Source organism: Cyphomyrmex costatus, unplaced genomic scaffold (genome assembly GCF_001594065.2).
Source record: "Cyphomyrmex costatus isolate MS0001 unplaced genomic scaffold, Ccosl1.0 scaffold1461, whole genome shotgun sequence".
Classification (NCBI taxonomy): domain Eukaryota; kingdom Metazoa; phylum Arthropoda; class Insecta; order Hymenoptera; family Formicidae; genus Cyphomyrmex; species Cyphomyrmex costatus.
Window position 1 is genome coordinate 6338 of NW_017275459.1, and position 7455 is coordinate 13792.

A 7455-nucleotide genomic window follows, 5' to 3' on the forward strand; every position below is an offset into this window, starting at 1 on the left:
TTACAATTCAAAAAATTTTACCTTTTTATATTTTATCTATTATTAAAATTAATAACCTATTTATTCTATATATTATCCTAATTTTATCTTCAGTAATTCCCCCTTTTATAAGATTAATATTAAATAATTTTAAATTAATTATAGCTTATTCTTCAATTAATCAATCTAGATGAATATTGCTTTTAATTTATTTTAAAAATATTATTTGATTTAAATATTTTTCCCTCTACTCTTTAAGACTAATCCCCTTATTTTTATTTATTAAATTTTTTAAAATATTTTCTTCTTCAAATTTATCTTTAAATAAATTTATTTATTTTAATTTATTCTTTCTAATTTTAATATTTAATTTGGCTGGCCTCCCCCCTTTTTCTATATTTTTTATAAAATGATATACAATTTTTCTTATTATTAAACTAAATAATTTCCTAATTATTTTAATTTTTATAATACTTAGATCTTTATTCATACTTTTTATTTATAGTAACATATTACTTAATTCTTACTATTTTTTTAAAATTGAATCAAAATTAATTAAATTAAACTTTCATCCTTTATTAAATTTTATTTTCATGTCCCCATTTTTAATATTTATTTCATCTATTATTCTTATTATTTAATTTTTATTTAAGATTTTAAGTTATTTTATAAACTTTAAACCTTCAAAGTTTAACATATAATTTTATTTATAAATCTTAAATATTTTATTTATTATTAAACTTATTTTATATATAATATATATATATTACTTAATTTTTTTTTATTAAAATTTTTAAATTTGCAATTTAATATTTTATTTTAAATTATAATATATAATTTTTATGTTAATTTTTATTAATTAATTTTTCTTCCTAATACTAGAAATTTTTTTTCTTAAATAAATTTACAATTTATTACTTTACTCAGACATAGTATTTTTTATTTTTTTTAATATGAATAAATGACTTTTTTCTACTAATCATAAAATTATTGGAATTCTTTACTTTATTTTAGCAATTTGATCCGGCTTAATTGGATCCGCAATAAGAATACTTATTCGTCTTGAATTAGGCACTTGTCAAAATTTAATTAACAATGATCAAATCTATAATTCCTTAATTACTAATCATGCATTTATTATAATTTTTTTTATAGTTATACCCTTTATAATTGGGGGATTTGGAAATTTTCTTGTTCCTTTAATGTTAGGTTCTCCCGATATAGCTTTCCCCCGAATAAATAACATAAGATTCTGACTTTTGCCTCCTTCCTTAACTCTTTTAATTATAAGAAATTTTATTTACTCTGGAACAGGAACAGGATGAACTATTTACCCCCCACTTTCTTCTAATACATTCCATAGAGGACCCTCCGTTGATCTCTCAATTTTCTCTTTACATATTGCAGGAATATCTTCTATTCTTGGGGCAATTAACTTTATTTCAACTATCTTTAATATACACCATAAACTTTTATCTCTTGATAAAATCCCTCTTTTAGTTTGATCAATTCTAATTACAACTATTTTACTTTTATTAGCTCTTCCAGTTTTAGCAGGAGCAATTACTATACTTCTTACTGATCGAAACTTAAATACTTCATTCTTTGATCCCTCAGGAGGTGGAGACCCTATTCTTTATCAACATTTATTTTGATTCTTTGGCCACCCTGAAGTTTATATTTTAATTTTACCTGGATTTGGCCTTATTTCTCATATTATTATAAATGAAAGAGGAAAAAAAGAAACCTTTGGATCATTAAGAATAATCTATGCTATAATTACTATTGGATTTCTTGGATTTATTGTTTGAGCCCACCATATATTTACTATTGGATTAGATGTGGATACCCGAGCTTACTTTACCTCTGCAACTATAATTATTGCCATTCCTACAGGAATTAAAATTTTTAGTTGAATTTCTACTCTTAATGGCATTAAAATTAATTACAATCCTACTCTTTGATGATCTATAGGATTTATTTTTTTATTTTCTATGGGAGGATTCACAGGTATTATACTTTCAAATTCTTCAATTGATATTATTCTCCATGATACTTATTATGTTGTCGCACATTTCCACTATGTTTTATCTATAGGAGCCGTATTCTCCATTATCGCTGGTTTTATTCATTGATTTCCCCTCTTCACAGGATTTACATTAAATAACTTTATACTTAATATTCAATTTATCTCTATATTTTCAGGTGTTAATCTAACTTTTTTTCCCCAACATTTTCTTGGTCTAAGAGGTATACCTCGTCGTTACTCTGACTATCCTGATACTTTTTTATCTTGAAATATTTTATCTTCCATAGGATCCCTAATATCTATAATTAGACTTTCTTTATTACTTTTTACTATTTGAGAAGCTTTATCATGTAAACGTAAAATTATCAACATATTTTTTCTCTCCCCTTCCCTCGAATGATTAAATTTTAATCCTCCCCTTAATCACAGATATAATGAAATTCCTTCAATTTAAATAAATACTTTTTTTAATATGGCAGATTAGTGCACTGGATTTAAACTCCATTTATAAAGACTTTATTACCTTTTATTAAAAATTAATACATGATTATTAAATTTACAAGATTCAAATTCACCAACCTATGATATAATAATTTTTTTTCATGATTTTACTATAATTATTTTAATTTTTATTACTTCCTTAATTTTTTTTATTATATTTATATCTTTTTTTAATAAACTTACTAATCGATTTCTCCTTGAAAATCAAATTATTGAAATCATTTGAACTATCACACCTATATTTATTTTAATTTTTATTGCTATTCCATCAATTAAAATTCTCTACCTTACAGATGAAATATTTAATAATAAACTCACTCTTAAAGTAATTGGTCATCAATGATATTGAAGATACGAATACTCAGATTTTACTAATATTAACTTTGATTCATTTATAATTCCCTCCAATCAACTTATAATTAATGAATTCCGCCTTCTTGACGTTGATAATCGATGTATTCTTCCTTTTAAATTTCCCATCCGAATTCTTACTACTTCTATTGATGTAATTCACGCATGAACAATTCCCTCTCTTGGTATTAAAATAGACTCAACTCCTGGGCGTCTAAATCAAACTTTTCTTTTTATAAATCGACCTGGAATTTTCTTTGGACAATGTTCTGAAATTTGTGGTATAAATCATAGTTTTATACCTATTGTTATTGAATCAACCAATCTTTTTAATTTTAAAAATTGACTAATTAATTTTTAAAATTATTATCATTAAATGACTGAAACAGTATTGATTTTTTAAATCAAATTATAATAGTTTTAAATATCTATTTTTAATGAAAGAATTAGTTTTAAAATAAAAACATTAAATTGTCAATTTAAAATTATTTATCAATAATATTCTTTTATTCCTCAAATAATACCTATAATTTGACTATTTATAATAATTATTTTAATAATTATACTATTATTTATTTTATCTTTTATATACTTTTTTTATTTTCCTAATTCCTTTAACATATTTAAATTTTATAAAAATAAAATTTTATACTTTCATTGAAATTGAAAATGATACTAAATATATTTAACCTATTCGACCCCTCTACATCTTTAAATATTTCTCTTAATTGACTCAGAATAATTATCCTATTTATACTACTACCTTTTCAATTTTGATTCACCCCCTCACGATTTACTTTTTTCTTTAACCTTATTATTAATTATATTTTTAAAGAATTTAAATCTTTAATTTTTTTTTCTTACTCTAACCTTATTATTATAATTAGATTACTAATATTTATTTTTTTTAATAATTTTTTAGGCTTATTTCCTTATATTTTTACTGCCTCTAGACATATAAGATTTTGTTTTTCCCTTTCTCTAAATTTATGAATTAGTATATTAATTTTTAGAATTTTTAATTTTATTAATAAATTTTTAAGTCATCTTACCCCCGAAGGAACCCCATTTTTACTCATACCTTTTATAGTAATTATTGAATCTATTAGACTCCTAATCCGGCCAATAACTTTAGCTATCCGATTAACAGCTAACATAATTGCAGGGCACCTGCTTCTGTCCCTCTTAGGATCCACAGGCAATAAAATCACCCCGACTTTATTATTATCTTTTATAATTTTTACCCAAATTCTACTTTTTATCTTAGAAATTTGTGTTTCTATTATCCAAGCTTATGTATTTTCTGTTCTTTCAACCTTATACCTTAGAGAAACTTAAAACTAACCCCACTAAATTATATTATGATAAAAAATTTTTTCTTTTCCCATCCTTTCCATTTAGTTTCCTTTAGCCCTTGACCAATTATTGCCTCCTTAAGAATCTTTAATAATTTAATTTCCGTAATTTGTTGATTTCACTCATTATCTTCATTAAATCCTTTTATTTCAATTTTTGCAACTATTCTCTGTAGTTTCCTTTGATGACGTGATGTAGCTCGAGAATCTACTTTTCAAGGATGTCACACTTTTTATGTTTATACTGGTATAAAAATAGGTATAATTTTATTTATTATTTCAGAAATTTTTTTTTTTGTTTCTTTTTTTTGAACCTACTTTCACTCTTCCCTAGCCCCTACCCAAGAAATTGGTCAATCTTGACCACCTAAGGGAATTTTACCTTTTAATCCTTTTGATATCCCACTCATAAATACTATTATCTTAATTTCTTCGGGACTCTCAATTACTTGATCACACCATTCTTTAATTAATTTTAACCTTAAAGAAAGAAAAAATAGATTAATCTTAACTATCTCTCTAGGAATTTATTTTTCATTTCTTCAACTAATTGAATACCAAGATTCTCCTTTTACTCTCAGAGATTCAATCTTTGGATCTACATTTTTTATCGCTACTGGCTTTCACGGTATCCATGTTATTATTGGATCGATTTTTCTTTCAATTAGTTTAATACGTCTCCAAAATTCTCATTTTTCACCTAACCATCATTTTGGATTTGAAGCATCTTCATGATACTGACATTTTGTAGATGTAGTATGACTATTTCTTTTTATTTCAATATATTGATGAAGATTTTAATTTTATTTATTTATATAGTATAATCTTATTACATTTAATTTCCAATTAAAAAATTTAATTTCATAATAATATAAGTAATTATATTTTTAATATATTATTCTTTTTTTATTTTTATTATCCCAATTATTCTATTTTTCTTATCTCTAATTATTTCTAAAAAAAATTTATTAAATCGAGAAAAAATAACCCCTTTCGAATGTGGATTTGATCCACTTTCTCCTGATCGCCTACCTTTCAGTATTCAATTTTTTATTATTAGCTTAATTTTCTTAATCTTTGATATTGAAATTACTCTACTAATTCCTCTAATCTTTCTTTCTCTTAACTTTAACCCATTTTTTATCATTTTATTATTAATTTTTTTAAGTAGTCTTATTTTTAGCCTTTATTTAGAGTATAACGAAAATTCAATTGATTGAAAAATTTAATTTTACATATTTATATATACACATATTAAATTTACTAATTAAAATAGGATATTAATTAAACTAATAATATTTAAATTGCATTTAAAAATAATAACCTTAAATTATATATCTTACTGGCATTACACATCTATAATCTTTATTCTTAAAGTAATGATTTACACTTTAATTTCGAATTAAATATTAGTTTTTATTTAAAATCTAAGAATAAAATTTTATTTCTTCCTATACACTTATATCTTCTTCCCCTCTCTATTAACTATCACCCCTATTACTCACTTTTAAATACCACCCATCAAAATTTAATTATTATTAAATAAATTAATATTAACTAAAACCAAAAAGAGGTATATTATTGTTAATAATATAAATGAAATATTTTCTAGTTGAAGTAATTTTTAATGAACTTCTAATTCATTTTTTTATGATTTTTTTCATATTACTTCTTTCTTACTTTTAGTAACTTAAATATAGTTTATTTTTAAAACATTATTTTTTCATAATAAAAATAGTTTACAAAAACTTATTTAAAAATTTTAATTAATTTTCTTAATATCTTCAATATTATACTTTATAAATAAGCTATTTAAATTAATAACATATATTTATTAATATAATTATTAACATAAATATATTTATAAATATATAATACTTAAAATTAACTATTTTATATTTACTAAGTATAAAATTTATTAAATAATATTTTTCTAACTTTTCAATTCAACTTTTATCTACTTTATCAACCTCTCTTCTTAATTTATTTAAAGGATGATAAATTCATATATATAATATACTTAAAAATCATATAGATCTCACAAAATATCCTAAATAATATAATTTTAAATATTTTTTAATACTAATTACTACTATTATTCCTACTATACCTCCCAATAAATATATGCCCAACGTAATTAACTTAACTTTTAAAGATAAATAAACTATATAAAAATAAAAAAAAAATACTCAATTTATTAGGGCTCCTATAATAACTCTAAAAACTAATAAAATTATTATAGAAAAATTTATTAATTTCCCTTCTCTAAAATAATAATACCTATAAAATTTTATTCTTTTATTGTATATTAAATAATATAACAGTCGAACTGAATATAACACAGTTAAAAATAAAGATATAATTACTAATATTTCTATATAAATATTTACTCCATTCTTTGAATAAACTAACTCCATAATTAAATCTTTTCTGTAAAATCCTGACATAAAAGGGGTACCTATTAAAGCAATTGAAGAAATTATAAATCTTATTATCGTAAAAGGCATAATTTCATTCAAATTTCCCAATAATCGAATATCTTAAATATTTTTTATACTATGAATGATTACCCCAGCACTTATAAATAATAATGACTTAAAAATAGCATGAATTAATAAATGATACATAGCAATTAACTTAAACCCTAACCTTAAAATTATTATTATAAATCCTAACTGTCTCAATGTAGATAAAGCAATAATTTTCTTAAAATCATATTCAAAATTAGCTACTATACCCGATATAAATATTGTAATTACAGCAATATTAAATAATACCCCCCTCTCCCCTGCTCTATCTATAAAAATATTAAAAAATCGAATAATTAAATATACCCCCGCTGTAACTAATGTTGAAGAATGTACTAAAGCCGAGACAGGGGTAGGAGCAGCTATAGCTAAGGGTAATCACACAGAAAATGGAACTTGAGCCCTCTTAGTAATTGAAGCTAATAATAATATTACTATAATTATTTTATTTTTATCTAAAATTTCTAACCTTCATCTCCCCATTATTATTATTAATCTAATTGACATTAAAATCCCCACATCTCCTAGTCGATTACACAAAACTGTTACTATAGCAGAATTATAAGATGAAAAATTTTGATAATATATAACTAAGCAATATGATACTAAACCAAGTCCATCCCACCCAATTAAAATTCTTACCACATTTGGACTAATTACTATAAAAATTATCCTAAAAATAAATAAAATTACTAAACTATTAAAGCGACTT

The 7455-nt window shown here is 22.4% G+C and overlaps 1 pseudogene; it reads left to right on the forward strand.

The window, feature by feature from the left end:
* The first annotated feature begins 3783 nt into the window (after nucleotides 1-3783).
* Nucleotides 3784-5004, forward strand: LOC108783292 (cytochrome c oxidase subunit 3-like; annotated as a pseudogene).
* The last annotated feature ends 2451 nt before the right edge of the window (nucleotides 5005-7455 follow it).